This window comes from Ranitomeya variabilis, chromosome 3 (genome assembly GCF_051348905.1).
Source record: "Ranitomeya variabilis isolate aRanVar5 chromosome 3, aRanVar5.hap1, whole genome shotgun sequence".
In the NCBI taxonomy this organism is placed as follows: domain Eukaryota; kingdom Metazoa; phylum Chordata; class Amphibia; order Anura; family Dendrobatidae; genus Ranitomeya; species Ranitomeya variabilis.
Window position 1 is genome coordinate 153,015,116 of NC_135234.1, and position 22,414 is coordinate 153,037,529.

Consider the following 22,414-nt stretch of genomic DNA (forward strand, 5'->3'; position numbering starts at 1 on the left):
CTTCTCGCAGATCGGTGATCTGTCAGAGTGCTATGCAAACTGACAGATCACCGATCTGTATTGTACCCCCCTGGGGCAAAGTAAAAAAGTTAAAAAAAAATTTTCCAAATGTGTAAAAAAAATAAATAAATAAATATTCCAAAATAATGAAAAAAAAATATATATTATTCCCATAAATACATTTCTTTATCTAAATAAAATAAAAAAAACAATAAAAGTACACATATTTAGTATCGCCGCGTCCGTAACGACCCGACCTATAAAACTGGCCCACTAGTTAACCCCTTCAGTAAACACCGTAAGAAAAAAAAAAAAAACGAGGCAAAAAACAACGCTTTATTATCATACCGCCGAACAAAAAGTGGAATAACACGCGATCAAAAAGACTAATATAAATAACCATGGTACCGCTGAAAACGTCATCTTGTCCCGCAAAAAACGAGCCACCATACAGCATTATCAGCAAAAAAATAAAAAAGTTATAGTCCTGAGAATAAAGCGATACCAAAATAATTATTTTTTCTATAAAATAGTTTTTATCGTATAAAAGCGCCAAAACATAAAAAAAAGATATAAATGAGATATCGCTGTAATCGTACTGACCCGACGAATAAAACTGCTTTATCAATTTTACCAAACGCGGAATGGTATAAACGCCTCCCCAAAAAGAAATTCATGAATAGCTGGTTTTTGATCACTCTGCCTCACAAAAATCGGAATAAAAAGCGATCAAAAAATGTCACGTGTCCGAAAATGTTACCAATAAAAACGTCAACGCATCCAGCAAAAAACAAGATCTCACATGACTCTGTGGACTCAAATATGGAAAAATTACAGCTCTCAAAATGTGGTAACGCAAAAAATATTTTTTGCAATGAAAAGCGTCTTTCAGTGTGTGACGGCTGCCAATCATAAAAATCCGCTAAAAAAAACGCTATAAAAGTAAATCAAACCCCACTTCATCACCCCCTTAGTTAGGGAAAAATAAAAAAATTAAAAAATGTATTTATTTCCATTTTCCCATTAGGGTTAGGGTTAGGGCTAGAGTTAGGACTAGAGTTAGGGCTAGGGTTATTGCTAGGGTTAGGGCAAGGGTTGGGGCTAGGGTTGGGGCTACAGTTAGGGTTGGGGCTAAAGATAGGGTTAGGGTTTGGATTACATTTACGGTTGGGAATAGGGTTGGGTGTGTCTGGGTTAGAGGAGTGGTTAGGGTTACTGTTGGGATTAGGGTAAGGGGTGTGTTTGGATTACGGTTTCAGTTATAATTGGGGGGTTTCCACTGTTCAGGCACATCAGGGGCTTTCCAAACGGGATATGGCATCCGATCTGAATTCCAGCCAATTCTGCGTTGAAAAAGGAAAACAGTGCTCCTTCCCTTCCGAGCTCTCCCGTGTGCCCAAACAGGGGTTTACCCCAACATATGGGGTATCAGCGTACTCAGGACAAATTGGACATCATCTTTTGGGGTCCAATTTCTCCTGCTACCCTTGGGAAAATACAAAACTGGGGGCCAAAAAATAAGTTTTGTGGGAAAAAAAAGATTTTTTATTTTCACGGCTCTGCGTTATAAACTGTAGTGAAACACTTGGGGGTTCAAAGTTCTCACAACACATCTAGATAAGTTCCTTGGGGGGTCTAGTTATCAATATGGGGTCACTTGTGGGGGTTTTGTACTGTTTGGGTACATCAGGGGCTCTGCAAATGCAACGTGACGCCTGCAGACCAATCCATTTAAGTCTGCATTCCAAATGGCGCTCCTTCCCTTCCGAGCTCTGTCATGCACCCAAACAGTGGTTCCCCCCCACATATCGGGTATCAGCATACTCAGGACAAATTGGACAACAAATTTTGGGGTCCAATTTATCCTGTTACCCTTGTGAAAATACAAAACTGGGGGCTAAAAAATCATTTTTGTGAAAAAAAAATAGAATTTATTTTCACGGCTCTGCGTTATAAACTGTAGTGAAACACTTGGGGGTTCAAAGCTCTAAAAACACATCTAGATAAGTTCCTTAGGGGGTCTACTTTCCAAAATGGTGTCACTTGTGGGGGTTTTTAATGTTTAGGCACATCAGGGGCTCTGCAAACGCAACATGGCATCCCATCTTAATTCCAGTCAATTTTGCATTGAAAAGTAAAATAGCGCTCCTTCCCTTCCGAGCTCTGCTATGCGCCCAAACAGTGGTTTACCCCCACATATGGGGTATCGTCGTACTCAGGACAAATTGCACAACAACTTTTGTGCTCTAATTTCTTCTCTTACCCTTGGGGAAATAAAAAAAATGGGGGCGAAAAGATCATTTTTGTGAAAAAATATGATTTTTTATTTTTACGGCTCTGCGTTATAAACTTCTGTGAAGCACTTGTTGGGTCAAAGTGCTCACCACACATCTAGATAAGTTCCTTAGGGGTCTACTTTCCAAAATGGTGTCACTTGTGGGGGGTTTCAATGTTTAGGCACATCAGGAGCTCTCCAAACGCAACATGACGTCCCATCTCAATTCCAGTCAATTTTGCATTGAAAAGTCAAATGGCGCTCCTTCCCTTCCGAGCTCTGCCCTGCGCCCAAACAATGGTTTACACCCACATATGGGGTATCAGCGTACTCAGGACAAATTGCACAACAATTTTTGGGGTCCAATTTCTTCTCTTACCCTTGGGAAAATAAAAAATTGGGGGCGAAAAGATCATTTTTGTGAAAAAATATGATTTTTTATTTTTACCGCTCTGCATTATAAACTTCTGTGAAGCACTTGTTGGGTCAAAGTGCTCACCACACATCTAGATAAGTTCCTTAGGGGGTCTACTTTCCAAAATGGTGTCACTTGTGGGGGGTTTCAATGTTTAGGCACATCAGGGGCTCTCCAAATGCAACATGGCGTCCCATCTCAATTCCAGTCAATTTTGCATTGAAAAGTCAAATGGCGCTCCTTTCCTTCCGAGCTCTGCCATGCGCCCAAACAGTGGATTACCCCCACATATGGGGTATCAGCATACTCAGGACAAATTGTACAACAAATTTTGGGGTCTATTTTCTCCTGTTACCCTTGGTAAAATAAAACAAATTGGATCTGAAATAAATTTTGTGTGAAAAAAAGTTAAATGTTCATTTTTATTTAAACATTCCAAAAATTCCTGTGAAACACCTGAAGGGTTAATAAACTTCTTGAAAGTGGTTTTGAGTACCTTGAGGGGTGCAGTTTTTAGAATGGTGTCACACTTGGGTATTTTCTATCATATAGACCCCTCAAAATGACTTCAAATGAGATGTGGTCCCTAAAAAAAAAATGGTGTTGTAAAAATGAGAAATTGCTGGTCAACCTTTAACCCTTATAACTCCGTCACCAAAAAAAATTTTGGTTCCAAAATTGTGCTGATGTAAAGTAGACATGTGGGAAATGTTACTTATTAAGTATTTTGCGTGACATATGTCTGTGATTTAAGGGCATAAAAATTAAAAGTTGGAAAATTGCGAAATTTTAAAAATTTTCGCCAAATATTCGTTTTTTTCACAAATAAACGCAACTTATATCGAAGAAATTTTACCACTATCATGAAGTACAATATGTCACGAGAAAACAATGTCAGAATCGCCAAGATCCGTTGAAGCGTTCCAGAGTTATAACCTCATAAAGGGACAGTGGTCAGAATTGTAAAAATTGGCCCGGTCATTAACGTGCAAACCACCCTTGGGGGTGAAGGGGTTAAACAGGTGAGCTCAGAGCCATTCAAGGATTATAAGGAGAGAAAGGCAAAGGCTGTAATTAAAGCTGAAATACAACAGATCCAACTATGGAGCAAGCATAGAGAAAAAAGGGAAAAAAAAAAAAAAAAAATTACAGACTTCTTTTTTCTCTCCTTTCTCCTGCCAATAAGTTTAACACATGGCCGGTCATACTGTCATGGTTCCCAATGGCAAGGGAAAACCGACGTTTCAGCTCCTGAAAGGCCTCCACGGCCGCAGGAGACCAATTCGTCACATCAGAACCCTTCTTGGTCAAATCCGTCAAAGGCTTAACCACGCTAGAAAAATTAGTGATGAAGCGACGGTAAAAATTAGCAAAACCCAAGAACTTCTGAAGACTCTTCACAGATGTAGGTTGAGTCCAATCATGAATAGCCTGGACTGTCATGGTTCCCAATGGCAAGGGAACGTAAGAAACATATAAGTAACGAACGAGCTCTCGGGTGATGGAAACTCGAGTTGACCGTGAGCTAAATCTACCACACAACTAACAGTAGCCAGGGAGCATACCTACGGCTTCCTATATGCCACGCGCCAGCCGGAGGACTAACTACGCCTGGTAGAGGAAGAAACAGACCTGGCTTACCTCTAGGGAAATACCCCAAAAGATGATAGCAGCCCCCCACATGTAATAACGGTGAATTAAGAGGAAAAGACATACACAGTATGAAAGTAGATTTAGCAAAGAGAGGTCCACTTACTAGATAGCAGAAGGATACAAAAGAGGACTTCACGGTCAACTGAAAACCCTTTCAAAAACCATCCTGAAATTACTTTAAGACTCCTGTGTCAACTCATGACACAGGAGTGGCAAATTCAGCCCGCAAGAGCTTCCAGCTACAGAGAATTACAAAAACTGCAAACTGGACAAAAGGTACAAAACAAAAGGACAAAGTCCACTTAGCTGATCAGCAGACTAGTAGCAGGAACATGCAACCGAAGGCTCTGGTTACAATGATGACCGGCAAGGAAATGACTGGAGAGCAAGGCTAAATAGGAAACTCCCAAACACTGATGGAAGCAGGTGAACAGAAGAAGCAAAGTGCAAACAAGTCACCAGTACCACCAGCAACCACCAGGGGAGCCCAAAAAGTGGATACACAACATATGTGGCTGCCTCTTTTGGTTAGTCAAACTGGCACAGTGTAATCTCTGCATCATTCTACAAGCATTGAATTTATGTTAGGCCAGCTAATTAAAACAGAGGAGCTGTGGATGTTGGCAGGTAGGAGGTGATTCTCAGGACTTGAATACTTATATGGCCATTGGATTGGGATCCTACAAATTTGTTCACTCACCTTTATACATGGAGAAGTCATCAATGTAAAATCCTGGATAACCCTATTAAATCTCTTTTGTTATATAACATGACTGACAGTAGAGAGGAACTAAATTGCAACTAGAAGTGAAACTTTAAAAAAACTGCAGGCAAATATATGCCTATAAATATATATTTATATTAGAATATACAATTATCTTGCCTTGCTATACTTGGAAGGACAACCATAATTATTCACTGGTCAACACCAAAAAGTCATCAGCAAAGGTAATATTCCTGTTTTATGGAGTTTGATGTGCTGATTCCAAAAATATGCTTAGGTTTGCTCTATAATATAAAGTTTCTGAGATAGAAGTATTTGTGTTATTGCATTATTTCTGCATTTTAAATATATGTGGTTTTTCCTATGTTATTCCCATTTCTTTGTCTTACTTAATTGTGAATTTTCTTACACGAACAACATCAGTAAAGGTTTTAGTGAGTTTTATGGGAAGGAGTATTGACATTTCAGTCAACCAATGACTGCTTCTCGGAAAGTCACATGTTATGGGGAGGAGCTAACTGTTATGAGGCGGTAAGATTTGAGTCAGTCAGAAAAGGATGGTGACCAGTTCCACATAATGGTACCTTGCCAGTTCCTGTACCACCGTTGTCTGGATTGGATGAAAATAAAGTAGCATATGAAGACTATGGAGTTGAAGCTACTGGAGAAGACATGGAGACCTCAAGTCAAGATGCGTATGTACCTGATGGAGCAGCCAAGCAGCCAGAACGCTTTACTCAACGTGAATTAAATGATCAGAGACCTTTCATTGTCAAAAGATAAAGCTGAACTTCTTGCATCTAGGTTGAAACATAAGAATCTTCTTCATGATGATGTCAAAGTGTGTTATTACAGAAACAGAAGTAACACTTTAACACAATTTTTCACAGTTGATGGACCAATGGTGTAACAATGTGAATGGCCTCTTTGAAGAACTGAATCAAGAATATTTTGTTGCAGATTGGCAATAGATTGTTAACTCATCCCAGAGAAGTTTGAAAGCAGTGTTGCTTCACAATGGAAATATGAAACCATCAATCCCTATCGCTCACTCATGTCATCTAAAGGAAAGTTATGAAAATCTGTCAGTTGTTTTGGATACTATACAATATAAGCATTATCAATTGAATATCTGTGGAGATTTGAAAGTGATTGGTCTGCTAATGGGAATGCAAGGAGGTTTCACAAAATACTGTTGCTTCTTGTGTTTATGGGACAGTAGAAATACAGTCGAGCATTATGTCCGTCGTGATTGGGGACAGAGAAACATCTATGCTCCAGGTAGAGGCAATGTTCAGCATAATCCTTTAGTTGCTCCAACAAAAATCTTTCTTCCTCCACAACATATAAAGTTGGGATTGATTAAAAACTTTGGCAAAGACAAATTTACAAGGGTTCCAGTATATTTCACAGAAATTCTCCAGCATTTCATCAGCAAAACTGAAGAAAGGGGTATTTGTTGGTCCTCAGATCAGAGAGCTTATGAGAGATGATGTGTTTAAAGGAACTCTAAATGATAAGGAATTGAGATCTTGGAAAAGCTTCATGCTAAAAACATACAACTCTGCCCTTCACCTCTCCAAACAAACCTATTTCAACACCCTCATCACCTCACTGTCCAATAACCCTAAACGTCTCTTCGACACTTTCCAGTCCCTACTCAACCCAAGAGAGCAGGCCCCAACCACAGATCTCCGCGCTGAAGATCTGGCCAATTACTTCAAAGAAAAAATTGACCACATTCGCCAGGAAATCATCTCCCAATCTCTTCATACCAGGCACTGTCCTCCCTCCCCCACTGCATCTAGTTCACTCTCTGACTTTGAACCAGTTACTGAAGAAGAAGTAAGCAGGCTCCTTGCATCTTCTCGCCCGACCACTTGCACCAGTGACCCCATTCCATCACATCTCCTCCAGTCCCTTTCCCCGGCTGTCACCTCTCACATAACAAAAATATTCAACCTTTCCCTCACTTCCGGTATTTTTCCCTCCTCATTTAAGCATGCCATCATACATCCATTACTTAAAAAACCCTCCCTCGACCAAAACTGTGCCGCTAATTATAGACCTGTCGCTAATCTTCCCTTCATCTCTAAACTCCTGGAACGCCTGGTCCACTCCCGTCTTACCCGCTATCTCTCAGATAACTCTCTTCTTGACCCTCTTCAATCTGGCTTCCGCTCTTTACACTCTACTGAAACTGCCCTCACTAAAGTCTCTAATGACCTACTAACAGCTAAATCTAATGGTCACTACTCCATGCTAATTCTATTGGATCTTTCCGCAGCATTCGACACTGTGGATCATCAGCTCCTCCTCACTATGCTCCGCTCCATCGGCATCAAGGACACCGTTCTCTCTTGGTTCTCCTCCTATCTCTCTGACCGATCCTTCACTGTATGTTTTGCTGGTTCCTCCTCCTCTCACCTTACCCTTACTGTTGGGGTTCCTCAAGGATCAGTCCTAGGCCCCCTCCTCTTCTCTTTGTATACTGCCCCTATTGGACAAACAATCAGTAGATTTGGTTTCCAGTACCATCTCTATGCTGACGACACCCATATATACACCTCTTCTCCTGCTTTCACTCCGACCTTCTTAGAAAACACCAGTGATTGTCTTACCGCTGTCTCTAACATCATGTCCTCCCTCTATCTGAAACTGAACCTGTCAAAAACTGAACTCCTCGTGTTCTCTCCCTCTACTAACCTACCTTTGCCTGACATTGCCATCTCCGTGTGTGGTTCCACCATTACTCCAAAGCAACATGCCCACTGCCTTGGGGTTATCCTTGATTCCGAGCTTTCATTCACCCCCCACATCCGATCACTGGCTCGCTCTTCTTATTTGCATCTCAAAAACATTTCTAGAATTCGCCCTTTTCTTACTTTCGACTCTGCAAAAACTCTTACTGTTTCTCTTATTCATTCCCGTCTGGACTATTGTAATTCTCTACTAATCGGCCTCCCTCTTACCAAACTCTCCCCGCTCCAATCTGTCCTGAATGCTGCTGCCAGGATCATATTTCTCACCAACCGTTACACCGATGCCTCTACCTTGTGCCAGTCATTACACTGGCTACCCATCCACTCCAGAATCCAGTACAAAACTACTACCCTCATCCACAAAGCACTCCATGGCTCAGCACCACCCTACATCTCCTCTCTGGTCTCAGTCTACCACCCTACCCGTGCCCTCCGCTCCGCTAATGACCTCAGGTTAGCATCCTCAATAATCAGAACCTCCCACTCCCGTCTCCAAGACTTTACACGTGCTGCGCCGATTCTTTGGAATGCACTACCTAGGTTAATACGATTAATCCCCAATCCCAACAGTTTTAAGCGTGCCCTAAAAACGCATTTGTTCAGACTGGCCTACCACCTCAACGCATTAACCTAACTATCCCTGTGTGGCCTATTAAAAATAGAAAAAAAAAAAAAAAAAACACATAATCAGGTTCCTTGCATCGTGTTCTCATACACTTTATGCAGTTAATAGCACTCTGTGTCTGTACTGCTACATACTTAGGCAGTTAACTGGTTCATGCAGCTTTACATGAACACCCGAGCCTTACACTATGGCTGGTCCAAATAACAAAAGCAATTGTTACCAACCACCTCTCGTGTCTCCCCTTTTCCTCATAGTTTGTAAGCTTGCGAGCAGGGCCCTCATTCCTCCTGGTATCTATTTTGAACTGTGATTTCTGTTATGCTGTAATGTCTATTGTCTGTACAAGTCCCCTCTATAAGTTGTAAAGCGCTGCGGAATATGTTGGCGCTATATAAATAAAAATTATTATTATTATTATTATTATTATTATAAAAGCTTCAAGTGGATCTGTGAAAACATCTTAGGAAAATAGAAATCTCCAGAATATGTTGAAGGTGTTGAGGAACTGCTAAATGCATAGCAGTGTCTTGGATGTTGCATATCTCTGAAAATGCACTTTTTGCATTCACATTTAGATTTCTTCCCTCAAAATCTTGGGGATGTAAGCGATGAACAAGGTGAGTGGTTTCACCAGGACATTAAAGTAATGGAACACCGCTACCAGGGTTTTTGGAATGACTCAATGATGGCAGATTACTGTTGGATGTTATATAGGGACAATCCTGAAAAATCGTATCAACGACAGTCTAAGGTCAAGCCCTTTAAATTTCTGCTCATATTTTTTCTATTTTGCATGTGAAATTATTTTGGTTCAATAAAAACTGTTTTGTAAGGTGAACCATTTTTTCTGATATGTAGATTACTGTTTTCTTAATGTCGCCAGTATATTTCCTATACCTTATAATAATGATGCTGCTCCATGGAAACTATACGTGCACAGAAAAACTATATACATTTTTGAAACAGGACAAAAAGATGATTCAGAAAAGTACAAAGTCACCTGCGATGATTACAAAAAATATTTTTTGTAGGCCTTGGTATTATCTACTTTGAACAGTGTTTATGCTGGTTAAATTAGTCCAGGAGAACAATGAAAGAATTTGTGGTATGATGGGTTTCGGTAGCAGGTGGAAAAAAGGTTTTCACTCAGTTCTGTTGCTTCTGTTGCTTCTGTTGCTTTGGTCTCAAATTATTCTACATATATGGTATATTATATAATTAACAATGTCAACTAAACACATGTGACACATGTAGAATAGCTGCTCATATGAGACAAATTAGAATCATAGAATCATAGAATGTTTGAGTTGGAAGGGACCTCCTGGGTCATCTGGTCCAACCCCCTGCTCAAAGCAGGATTCACTAAATCATCCCAGACAGGTGTCTGTCCAGCCTCTGTTTGAAGACTTCCATTGAAGGAGAACTCACCACCTTTCATGGCAGCCTGTTCCACTCATTGACCTCCCTAACTGTCAAAAAGTTTTTTCTAATATCTAATCTGTGTCTCCTCCCATTCAGTTTCATCCCATTGCTTCTAGTATTTCCTTGTGCAAATGAGAATAAAGATGATCCTTCTACAAAGTGACAGCCCTTGAGATATTTGTAGACAGCTATTAAGTCTCCTCTCAGTCTTCTTTTTTGCAAGCTAAACATTCCTAAATCCTTTAAATGTTCCTCATAGGACAAGGTTTGCAGACCAGTCACCATTCTGGTTTCTCTTCTCTGAACTTGCTCATTTGTTGATGTCTTTTTTAAAATGTAGTGCCCGAAACTGGACACAGTATTCCAGATGAGGTCTGACCAAAGAGGAGAAGAGGACAATAATGACTTTGCGTGATCTAGACTGTATGCTTCTGTCAATACATCCCAGAATTGTAGTTCCCTGGGTCCACCTTCTTCTTCACCTTTTTGAAAATAGAAACAGCATTTGCTCTTCTCCAGTCTTCTGGGATGTCTCCTGTTCTCCAACAATTATGGAGAGTGGTTCAAAAATTTCTTCTGCTATCTCCTTCAGTACTCTAGGGTGTAATTCATCTGGACCCAGAGACTTGAATTCATTTATGTCAGCTAAGTGTTTCCTCACTATCTTTCTGTTTATAGATATCCTGGATTCTTCTATTCCCTTAATAGGACAGTGAAAATCAGTTGATGTTACATTTTCTTTCTGAGAGAAAACAGATGCAAAATAGGAATTTAAAAGTTCAGCCTTCTCAACATCCTTTCTTACCATTTCATCATTTTCATCCTGTAAAAATCCTATAGCATCTTTGACTTTTCTTTTACTTTTGACATATCCCCAAAATCCTTTTTTATTGCTTTTGACATCTCTTGCAAGCCTTGATTCATTGTCAGCTTTAGATAATCTGATTTGTGCCCTGCAGGTTCTGCAGACAACATTATAGTCTTCTTTAGATATGTCTCCATCTTTCCATTTGGTAAACATTTCTTACTTCCTTTTTAGCATGTGTTTAAGTTCTGTGTTCACACATCCTGGTTTCCTTAAATGCTCCCTATTCTTCCCTCTTTTCGGAATTGTTAACGATTGTGCTTTGAGAATCTCATTTTTCAAGGTTTCCCATTCTACCTGGAGATTTTTGTCTTTAATGATATCCAGCCATTGGATCCCTCCAATTCTCTTTCTGAGTCCCTTAAAATCTGCCTTTCCGAAATCTAACCATGACGTCTGTGTCTTCACAGGTCTTCCTCCTCTAGTTATACAAAATTCTAAAATAGCATGGTTGCTACCTCCTAGGGTCCCAGCCACTCTTACCTCCTCAACCATTTCCTCCCAGTTTATTAGGATTAGATCCAAAGTAGCAGAACCCCTTGTTTTCTCTCCTACCTTTTGGAAGATAAAATTGTCAGCAAGAAAGGATAAGAATTTGTTTGACCTGTTAGTTTTGCCTGAGAGATATTCCCAACAAATGTCTGGATAGTTGAAATCTCCCATGACCACTATGTCATATTTTTTGGAGAACTTGGCCATTTGATGGATAAAGAGTTCATCCATATCTTCAGCTTGCACAGGCGGCCTGTAGTAAATGCCTACAATGGTGTCCTTTCCGTTGTTCTCTCCTTGTATTCTTACCCAAACAATTTCCACAGAACTCCCAGTCTCTGAAGCTTCAATCTCTGTGCAGATATATGCTTTTCTAACATACAATGCAACACCTCCTCCTCGTTTATCAAGTCTGTTAATTACCGTACCTTGAAAATCAAATGTATATAAAGGATCAATATATGCTTTCTTTTATAAAAATCAATTAATTTTAAAATAAATAACATTTACATTAGGAAAATAAAGTATTATAATAAAAATGAAAACTGCAATTTCTGTCATATACCCCATCCCTGACATAGTAACATTGAAGAGTTTTAATATTATAAAATAAAGTTGTTATTATTATTAATAATTTCCCACTAAAATTTACCATTCTATAAATGCATTGCATCATTCCTCACCCATAATCAGATACTATATTAGTTTTCTGTATATTCCTACAAGTAAGATTTATATTAACCATGAAAAATGCATTATTGATGACACCATTGACATTCTACTGAGAATAGCAAGAGTTAGGCCCGATTCACACAAACATAGTACACGCTCCATATGCGGATATATCCCCTTTTCTTTGGGCTTATATTTTGGGATATAGGTTTTCTCTGGTGTCACATATTTTTTTTATTTAAAAAATGCTGGCTCTCGGGACGCAAATAATTGCAGCTATACAACACTAAATAACCATGAGTAAAGTCCTGATAATAATACACACATAAAGGTCAAATTCAGCTTTCAAATGCACCAAATTAAATCAGATGACTACAAAGCAAGGAAACAAACCAATATACAACAGTTCAATAATTATATCTCAGGCCCTTTGCATGTTTGCCACTTTGTCAGGGATTTTGTTGTGCCCCCCACAGAGCTGTTTACTATAAACCAGCATACTTAGCAGCTTTGTCCTCCATCTGGTCTCTTTTCTCGTGTTACTTTTCAGGTGGACACAATCATGTGGTAGTCTTTGATTGGAATAGAGGCCAGAAGGAGTACTAAGTGATTCATTAGTCTCATTATCTATCAGAGCCATGTCTGAATCCCATTTTTCAGGGGTTCCAACTGAACTCCCAAAGGAGTCACAAACAAGTTGATCAAACAAAGTATGAGTGGTTGCAACTATGGATACCTACGCTTCTGCAATGCCCTGCACATGGGGTAAAGGACATAGCGAATCAGGAGAACTACACTACATTTTTATTATTTTGCATTATTCTTTTTTCCTTACACGCTAATCTTCTTCACAACTGTGCTGTCATACACTATGTGTTCAATTTGTTCAGTGTTTTATGGCTTTCTCTCCCTATCCCTACAGCTAGACTGTGAGTGGTGGTGTTGCTGTCACTAACCAGATTAATTGATATGGCTGCATTTCCTGCTTTTTGTATATAGACTTTGATAATTGGCTGTGTTATACCATGTGATGCGATATCTTCTAGGCATTATGGGGAAGCCGCCCTTGAGGTCATGTCATCCTTCTGTGGTTGATGCATCTTTCTGCAAAGTGTAAATTAGTGGCCGTCATTTTAGCTGATTTGCACAACATGAATCACAAATTGGTCAAATTTGCCGAGTTCTGCAAATTACAAAAATTTTACACAAATTCATTTTGCATTGAATCTATTTGCTTATCTCTACTGATAGTATATAAGATCAATGTGTAATCATTGCAGTCAAAATGCTGATATCCTCCATGATCGTCAAAATGAAGGAACCAGGGGGTATTGAAGAGCTTATCTAGTGATCACTTTACTGTTTTTGCTCTGCACTGTGTGAGAGCACTTGGTTGTAGAAGATGATGGGACATGAACCACATGTTGGACCTACTTGGTGCTCAGAGGGTTCTGGACTGCTACATCTGGGCTCTAGAATCACATAGACGGTATGAAATGAATGATGTACTTTAAGCATACCTATCTTTCTTATGTCCATACTTCGTTACACACACCTAGCACCCCACAGATTGCACAAAAATCCACTCTGTATGAACCCGTTCATGAGGCAGAAGCGCTTTTCTCCAACATGAGTGCACACGGAGCAATGTAGAGGGCTCAATGGAAAGTCTATGAACTCTCTGTACATAGCCAACACTTCTCTCTACCAATCACCACGATGCAGAGTGGTTTATTGAGTAATTGGTGAGGGGTATCAGAACCTAGACCCCCGCTGAGCTGCCGTAAGTGTAACAGGATGAACATAATCATTAAATAAAAAGGTGCACATTAAACTCTACAAATAAACAGAAGTGGACTTTAGCATGAAAGTCAAAATGTATGCAGAATTTTCAAAAGAGCAGAGTACAGAATCACAATGAATCCACTGTCCAATATTAACTATGTTGGCTTAAGACTGAAAGTTGTAAATGAAGGTTACGTTAGGGCATTTAAGGAGGAAACGAAGACTATTGCGTGATGTTTACTGTTCTGATTATCTTCTTCCCATCTACGTTCGCACATGGAAGAAACTACAGTTAATTGAATGCAATTGAGCAAAGCATATTTATCACGGAATGTATGCATCCCACCTTATCTCACATCCTCTGTAGCAAAAGCCAGTAAAATCCGTAATCTAGCTGGTGATAACAGACGTACCATGCTGCCAAAACCAAACTACGTGCAGTGTATTTGTTCATAAAAAATATATAGTAATCTAAAATTATCACCTTACAGGATTTAAGTACAGACTTGAAAAATGCACTTTTCTGTAAGAAAATGACTATAATATAAGATATAAAAGAGTTTCCATAGTAATGAGTAAGATGCAGTAAATTCATTTTCACTTTTCAGTAGATATTACACTCGCTTGGAACATTTCTCATTTAAAATCACTTGTTTGAACTTGGATATTAATAGGAACGTAATTAATAGAAAAATATTGTCATGCCTGACCAAGGTTTACTTACCGTACTTTATTGCAGCTTAAGGGACTGAGCTACAATACTATCCACAACTTGTGAGCAAGAATAATACTGCTTTTAGAAAAGAAAGCAGCTATTATTATTATTTTTTTTTTTTTTTACTCTGGTTAATCCTTTCTACATAAGTCAGTAAGAACACTGGTGCAAAAAGTTTGATTACATTAAAAATGACTGAAGGGTAGTCGGTAAAGGCAAGTTTTCACCTATCTAGGGAAAGGGTCATAACTTACTAATCAATGAAGTCGCGACCCGCACAGAAAAGGGAATGTTTAACTACATGAGGTTATTTCAACCCAAGTACAAAATGGAGCAAGCGTCCCTCAATTAATTCTATGTTTGCCTTCCAGAAAAAGACGAGTGCAGCGCTTGGTGACTCTATAGGGAATGAGTTGTTGAGCATGAGCACCATCGTCCCATTCTAATGGGAATAAAAGTGCTCCCTTTGGCTGATCAGTACAGATTCCAGGATTCAGATCAAAACCAATCAATACATTTTCAGCTATCCCATGGATAGATGATAACTAGAGATTAGCAAACCCGAACTTCGAGATTTGTACCGGATAGTTGGTGTCCAAAGCTAAACGCCGAACACGGACTTCCCGGAAGTCTATTGCAATGTTCGGAGTTCCAGGGGAAGTCCATTGCAGAGAGAAAGATTTTTCCATCCCAAAAGTTCAGAATCTCATTATTTTCAATGGTGTTCTTGTTCAAGTTCGGGTAGAGTTCTGGTACCAGAACTGAACTTTGGAATAAAGTTCGAGTAGTGTTCCAGAACCCATACTTCAACAGGTCTGCTCATCCCTAATGGTGACTTGTTTTCACTGGCTACTGATTTTATTAACTTGACACTGCTACGATGTTGCATTGACCGGTGTCCTCTTCTTCCAGAGCCTAACATTTAACGACTCCATCTTTCATCCTGCATCGTAATATGCTTTCATCTGGACATGAAATTATGTCACATCCAATGTCCTGGATATATTGAAACAATCCTCAAAATTGGACAGATTTATATTTCACTTAATGGGGTTGTGCACTAATCAGACAACATGATGAGCATGTTTGCCCCCAGTAAAATAATAACTCCTCTACTCACCGCCAGTACCAGCAGTGGTCAGCACTCACTTTCTCCAGGGGATCTTGTAACATTGTTATGTCAAGCGATCCCTAAGGCCAGTCAGCACAGGCATCACTCTCCCCGCCTTCAGAAGTATCAGACATCAAGAGGAAGTGAGCGGTTAGTCACAGCTCTGACTTCCTCTTGATGTCTGATTCATCCGAAGGTGGGCAGAGTGAAGCCAGCGCAGATTGGGTGCAGGAAATTGTGGGACAACTCTGATTGAGAAGGAGTCATCCGAGTGGTGGACAACCCCTTTAAGAGCCATCAAAACTTTAAAGATTATTTTACACATTATAAGTTTTAAGTCTAATTAGAAGAAATCAGAACCTTTTTTGTTGGAGAATGCAGAAAAATTGATAAATAATGTTTACCTACTACATGTGAGCAACCTTATGTGGTCACTGTATGGCAATTTTCATTTTATTTAGTAATACTTTACATTGATTAACTATGTCCTGCATAATGGTTTCTGGCAATATATTCTTTATGTATTCATTTGTCGGGTGAACTGAAAATTTATGCTGCATAAGAGTCATTACTACTATCAGCACATGTAAACAGGGGACATGCTGCCTCATTCATAAAGCTGTATGGGGGCATAAAAATCGGATTAGCATTTTTTGCCCTTTAACTACGTATGTAAATTTGCATATATTCAATCAATGCTCAACTAATGGCCCATGTAAATGCAGCATTAGAAGATATCCCTTGTTTCTACAACCTAGTGCTTTTAGTATTTTTTGAGCGAGTCCCATAAAACGCTATCGTTTTTTTCATTGCTCATAAATAATGCAAGAAAGTCGCCCACAGAAAAACAAAAAATGCTTAAAAAACATTTACAGAAGATGCTTTAGGAAAATATGTACATAATATATTTCAGAAAATGTGAACAAAATGTTCATAAAAAAACACTTTAGGGCAAATAGCGCTGAAATAATGACACATTGAGGGAGCAATTTCTGAATCGGTTTCTAATAGAAAAAAAATCTTTTTTTTAACACTTCAAAAAATGTCCATGTGCACATTCCCTTATTGGCTGTGGAGTGGTTAGTAGCTTCCAGTATTCATACAATTTACAAAACATAAGTATGACCTGTATATAAGATCCTGTCTTCTCTGAATAAAACTTGAAATGTTACTTTTGCAGGTACCACCTGTGAAAGCTGGCTGTGGTAAAGGGCCCAGAAAATAAAAGAAAACGTGGATTGGCATCCTGTATCCTCAGTGTAAGTAGAAGGTTTTACAGATTTTGGTGGAATTGTATATTTTATCTGATAACATAATCCAGGGTTGCTCGACACTCATCAGTAAGCAAGACTTTTTGAAAATTAGTCATTGGTCATGTATGTTTGGGGCCCAAATGCAACCGTTTCTGCTTGTGAACACTGTTTAGGGGTGGCCAAATAGTAGGTTTATGCACCACAGCAAGCCTTTGAAGGATCCTACACCTTGAGGTTCGAGGGACTCCAGAGGCACCAGCAGCTTCAAATAACTGTTTGCTGCTTTGCAATGGTATTTTGGCAGCTGCTCTTGTAATCCAACGAATTTGTCTGGCAGAAACCTTCCTCATTATGCCTTTATCTGCATGAACTCTGTCTGTGCTCTGTTTCAGTCACAAATCTCTTAACAGTACAATGATCACTCTTAAGTTTTCGTGAAATATCTAATGTTTTCATACCTTATCCAAGGCATTGCACTTTTTAACGCTTTTCAGCAGCAGAGAGATCCTTTTTATTTCCCATATTGCTTGAAACATGTGGCCTGCTTAATAACGTGGAACATCATTTTTAAGTAGTTTTCCTTTAATTAGAATCACCTCGAAAACTAATTATCACGTGTTTAAGATTGATTTCAGTGATCCATTGAGCCCTGAGACACAATGCCATCCATGAGTTTATTTAAAAAACAAAACAATTAAATCTTTATGACACTTAAATCCAATTTGCATAATAATTTGGAGCACAGGGTAATAATGGTACAGTCAGATACCACTACAATGCATATTATTGAGATTCACAGATTTTAATTGCCTTGTGCTTCAGCTGAAGATTTTACTTGCTTTCAGAATGAGTTTTCCTGTGTATTTAAGGATTCTTCTAACCATAGAACTGTAATTAACAAAAGCAAATGTGCAGAATTAAAGGCAATCTGACAGCAGTTTTTTGCTATCCCACCTGAGTGTGGCATGATGAAGAGAAAGAGACCCTGATGTTTTACTGCTATCTGCAGTCACTCTGGAGAGAGGTCACAACTATTTTGACACTTGGATTCCCTTTTCTTAACTTGTTTCGTTATTAGCCGCCCACAATTTTTGGTTCTACTTGAGCAGTATTTACTTGGCCTTATATAGTGCGGTGGTACAGTGTTTACTTGTGTTGTATATCATTTTGTGATTACTTTATGCCGGGTTAACATTAGCGTATGTGTGCGCAGCATATACCTGCATACCGATCTGCATCTTGCATACATATATTTAACATTGTGTACACAGGGACAAGTGTTTGCATCAGTTCGCATGCGGATGCATACGCATGCGTTGTTTTGCGGTATGCAGCTAACGCAACATGTTGCATTTTTTGATGCGTCAATTATGCGCAGGCTTGCGCATGCGGATGAGTGCGTCAAAACAACGCATTACTCTCTGTGTGAACGCATTGGTATGTAAGGACACGCGTATGCATGTGTTCGATATGCATGCGTACTTCAGACTGCGCATGTCCAGGAAATTATGTCACCTACTCCACCATGCACATAAACAATGCAAACACATGTCAACGCATTTAAACGCATGCGCACACAGTGTTTTTTTTAGCGTCATGCATAAGATGATGCGGAGTAAAAGCGCGTTTACGTATGCAAATGATACGCTGCGCACAGATACAATAATGTGAACTTAGCCTTACCTATTTGTATTTTCTACCATGCCTTGGGTCACTGCTTTTTGGTTTACTCTGCAGCCATATATCCTAATAAAGTGCATAAAAATGACGAATACATATTGTATTAAACTCCAGGTTTACAATAAGGCCATTTCAGCATCCATAACCGAAAATGCATATGAATACCTAGCTGTCTCTCCTGACCCCCGAACTAGTCAACAGTCTTTTCTGTGAAGTGTTCATTTACTCTGTGTGCGGAGGGGAAAGTAACACAACCGGACTCTTCTGGTCGCGGCTTATCTTGGACAAGAACAAAAGGATTGGGTGGTTTGTACTAAAAATTGCCCGATCTTTCATACCCCAGAAGGTAAAATGGGAGACCCACCTAACATTAGATGACTGTCCAGTCCTCCTGAAATCATCGACTTCTGCACAACTTTAATGTCTATAGGAACCTTTACATCTTAGTAAATTGAAAAATGGCAAAAAACACATAAAGTCCTTTTAAATACTTCTTTTATCCAAAACATTAAATATCCAGACGTACATGAAAGGTTTGAGAAAAGGGGGAGGACCCCCGACATGTCGCCACAGGTGCAAACCTTCGGATCGTCAGCCAGCATCTCTGCTTCTCTCCTCCATACCTTCATTCAGCACCATTGAGTGCATGGACTCTCTACTCCTGAGGGTTTCATGATCACTATGCTGATTATTATGATTATTCAAATAAATCTTTCTAAAACCTTCCATGTAAGGATGGGAATGTAACATTTTGGCTAAAATAACCATTTAAAGGGACTTTATATGTTTTTTGCCGCTCTCAAATTTAACGATCCATATGGCAGTGGGAAGGAACGACTGCGCTCCGGCATTTATCGGACAAGGTGGAAGACAATGATATTGGATTTGATCATATTGCTTTACTATTTATAACCTTTATGGTCTGCATCCTATATAGCAACGGGACATAGTGTCTTACATAACAAAGCAAAAAATAAATAAATAAATAAAGTTGCTCTTCATTCTGTATATCCAATGATAGGTTTTATGTATCCAAGCGATCGCTCCTTTAATACTTACACACAACCTTGCATGTATTGTTCAAAGAACAATTGTTTTCTAAAACTCAAACAGTTTTGCAGGAAAGTGGCTTTCTAGGATTCTGCAGACATAAAAGGCCGTGATTTTTTTCCTTTTTCTTTACATGATAGGTATAAGGGCATGTGCACACGTTGTGGATTTTGCTGCGGATTCACAGCAGTTTTCCCTGAGTTTAGAATACCATTTAAGCCTATGGAAAACAAAATCCACAGTGCACATGCTGTGGAAACGTAGCGTTGTTTATTCCGCAGCATGTCAATTCTTTGTGTGGATTCCGCAGCGGTTTACACCTGCTCCATAATAGGAATCCGCAGGTGTAAAATCGCAGGTGGAATCCGCACAAAATACGCAAAAAAAATCGCTGTAAATCCGCAGGTAATTCCGCAGGTAATCCGCAGTGCGGTTTACCTGCGGATTTACCAAAATCAGTCCGGAAAAATCCGCAAAGTAATCCGCAGCGTGTGCATATACCCTAATACTCTATACATGAAGCCCATCAAATGCAGTAAAGGACCTGCTGAGAGAATCCCTTTAAACACTTTTCTGACAACCAGGATCTGAGTGTTATTCTATGAAGGAGAGGATGGGTATAGCATTATCTTTTTTTATGTACTGCTCTGTTCAGTTTAATTGTATTTTCACTTTAAAAAATGTATTGGATCCTTAAAGGGGAAGTCCAGTCAAAATAATCTGAGAGTCATAGATGCCTAAAGGAGATCACACTTTGACACTTTGTAGGAATACTGTCACTGGTTTATATGGCTATTATTTTCCCTTATGCTACGTTCACATTTGCGTTGTGCAGCGCAGCGTCGGGCGCAGCTGCGGCGACGCACGCATCATGCGCCCCTATATTTAACATGGGGGCACATGGACATGCGTTGTCTTGCATTTTTTGATGCTTGCGTCTTTTTTGACGCAAGTGTCAGGGCGCAGAGGATGCAGCAAGTTGCATTTTTTTGGCATCCAAAATCACAACGCACGCATCGCAAAACGCAGTGTTATGCATGCGTTTTGCATGCGTTGTGTATGCGTTGTGCGTTGCACCGCCGACGCTGCGCTGCACAACGCAAATGTGAACGTAGCATAACTTCTTACTTGCATACTATACAGGTCCTTCTCAAAAAATTAGCATATAGTGTTAAATTTCATTATTTACCATAATGTAATGATTACAATTAAACTTTCATATATTATAGATTCATTATCCACCAACTGAAATTTGCCAGGTCTTTTATTGTTTTAATACTGATGATTTTGGCATACAACTCCTGATAACCCAAAAAACCTGTCTCAATAAATTAGCATATTTCACCCGTCCAATCAAATAAAAGTGTTTTTTAATAACAAACAAAAAAACCATCAAATAATAATGTTCAGTTATGCACTCAATACTTGGTCGGGAATCCTTTGGCAGAAATGACTGCTTCAATGCGGCGTGGCATGGAGGCAATCAGCCTGTGACACTGCTGAGATGTTATGGAGGCCCAGGATGCTTCAATAGCGGCCTTAAGCTCATCCAGAGTGTTGGGTCTTGCGTCTCTCAACTTTCTCTTCACAATATCCCACAGATTCTCTATGGGGTTCAGGTCAGGAGAGTTGGCAGGCCAATTGAGCACAGTAATACCATGGTCAGTAAACCATTTACCAGTGGTTTTGGCACTGTGAGCAGGTGCCAGGTCGTGCTGAAAAATGAAATCTTCATCTCCATAAAGCATTTCAGCCGATGGAAGCATGAAGTGCTCCAAAATCTCCTGATAGCTAGCTGCATTGACCCTGCCCTTGATGAAACACAGTGGACCAACACCAGCAGCTGACATGGCACCCCACACCATCACTGACTGTGGGTACTTGACACTGGACTTCAGGCATTTTGGCATTTCCTTCTCCCCAGTCTTCCTCCAGACTCTGGCACCTTGATTTCCGAATGACATGCAAAATTTGCTTTCATCAGAAAAAAGTACTTGGGACCACTTAGCAACAGTCCAGTGCTGCTTCTCTGTAGCCCAGGTCAGGCGCTTCTGCCGCTGTTTATGGTTCAAAAGTGGCTTTACCTGGGGAATGCGGCACCTGTAGCCCATTTCCTGCACACGCCTGTGCACGGTGGCTCTGGATGTTTCCACACCAGACTCAGTCCACTGCTTCCTCAGGTTCCCCAAGGTCTGGAATCGGTCCTTCTCCACAATCTTCCTCAGGGTCCGGTCACCTCTTCTCGTTGTACAGCGTTTTCTGCCACATTGTTTCCTTCCAACAGACTTACCATTGAGGTGCCTTGATACAGCACTCTGGGAACAGCCTATTTGTTGAGAATTTTCTTTCTGGGTCTTACCCTCTTGCTTGAGGATGTCAATGATGGCCTTCTTGACATCTGTCAGGTCGCTAGTCTTACCCATGATGGGGGTTTTGAGTAATGAACCAGGCAGGGAGTTTTTAAAAGCCTCAGGTATCTTTTGCATGTGTTTAGAGTTAATTAGTTGATTCAGAAGATTAGGGTAATAGGTCATTTAGAGAACCTTTTCTTGATATGCTAATTTATTGAGACAGGTTTTTTGGGTTATCAGGAGTTGTATGCCAAAATCATCAGTATTAAAACAATAAAAGACCTGACAAATTTCAGTTGGTGGATAATGAATCTATAATATATGAAAGTTTAATTGTAATCATTACATTATGGTAAATAATGAAATTTAACACTATATGCTAATTTTTTGAGAAGGACCTGTATGTTAGCAAGAAGTAGGAGAGTGGTCAGACTTCAGGGTTCTGTTACCATAGAAACATATAGGTATGCATAAGAGCTGTTGACATAAAACAATAGTCAAATTTCCATAAAACAACATACATGACCTATCTACAGGATAAGTAACAAATGTGTTATCGCTAAG

At 39.6% G+C, this 22,414-nt stretch overlaps 1 protein-coding gene across 5 annotated transcripts in view; it reads left to right on the plus strand.

The window, feature by feature from the left end:
• TBL1X (transducin beta like 1 X-linked) overlaps positions 1–22,414 on the plus strand; it is a 453,077-nt gene that overhangs the window by 181,375 nt on the left and 249,288 nt on the right. For all 5 annotated transcript variants that reach the window (XM_077294734.1, XM_077294736.1, XM_077294737.1 and 2 more), the window contains exon 3: positions 16,697–16,775. The gene's annotated coding sequence lies outside the window, so the exon portion shown is untranslated. The remainder of the gene's footprint in view (positions 1–16,696; positions 16,776–22,414) is intronic.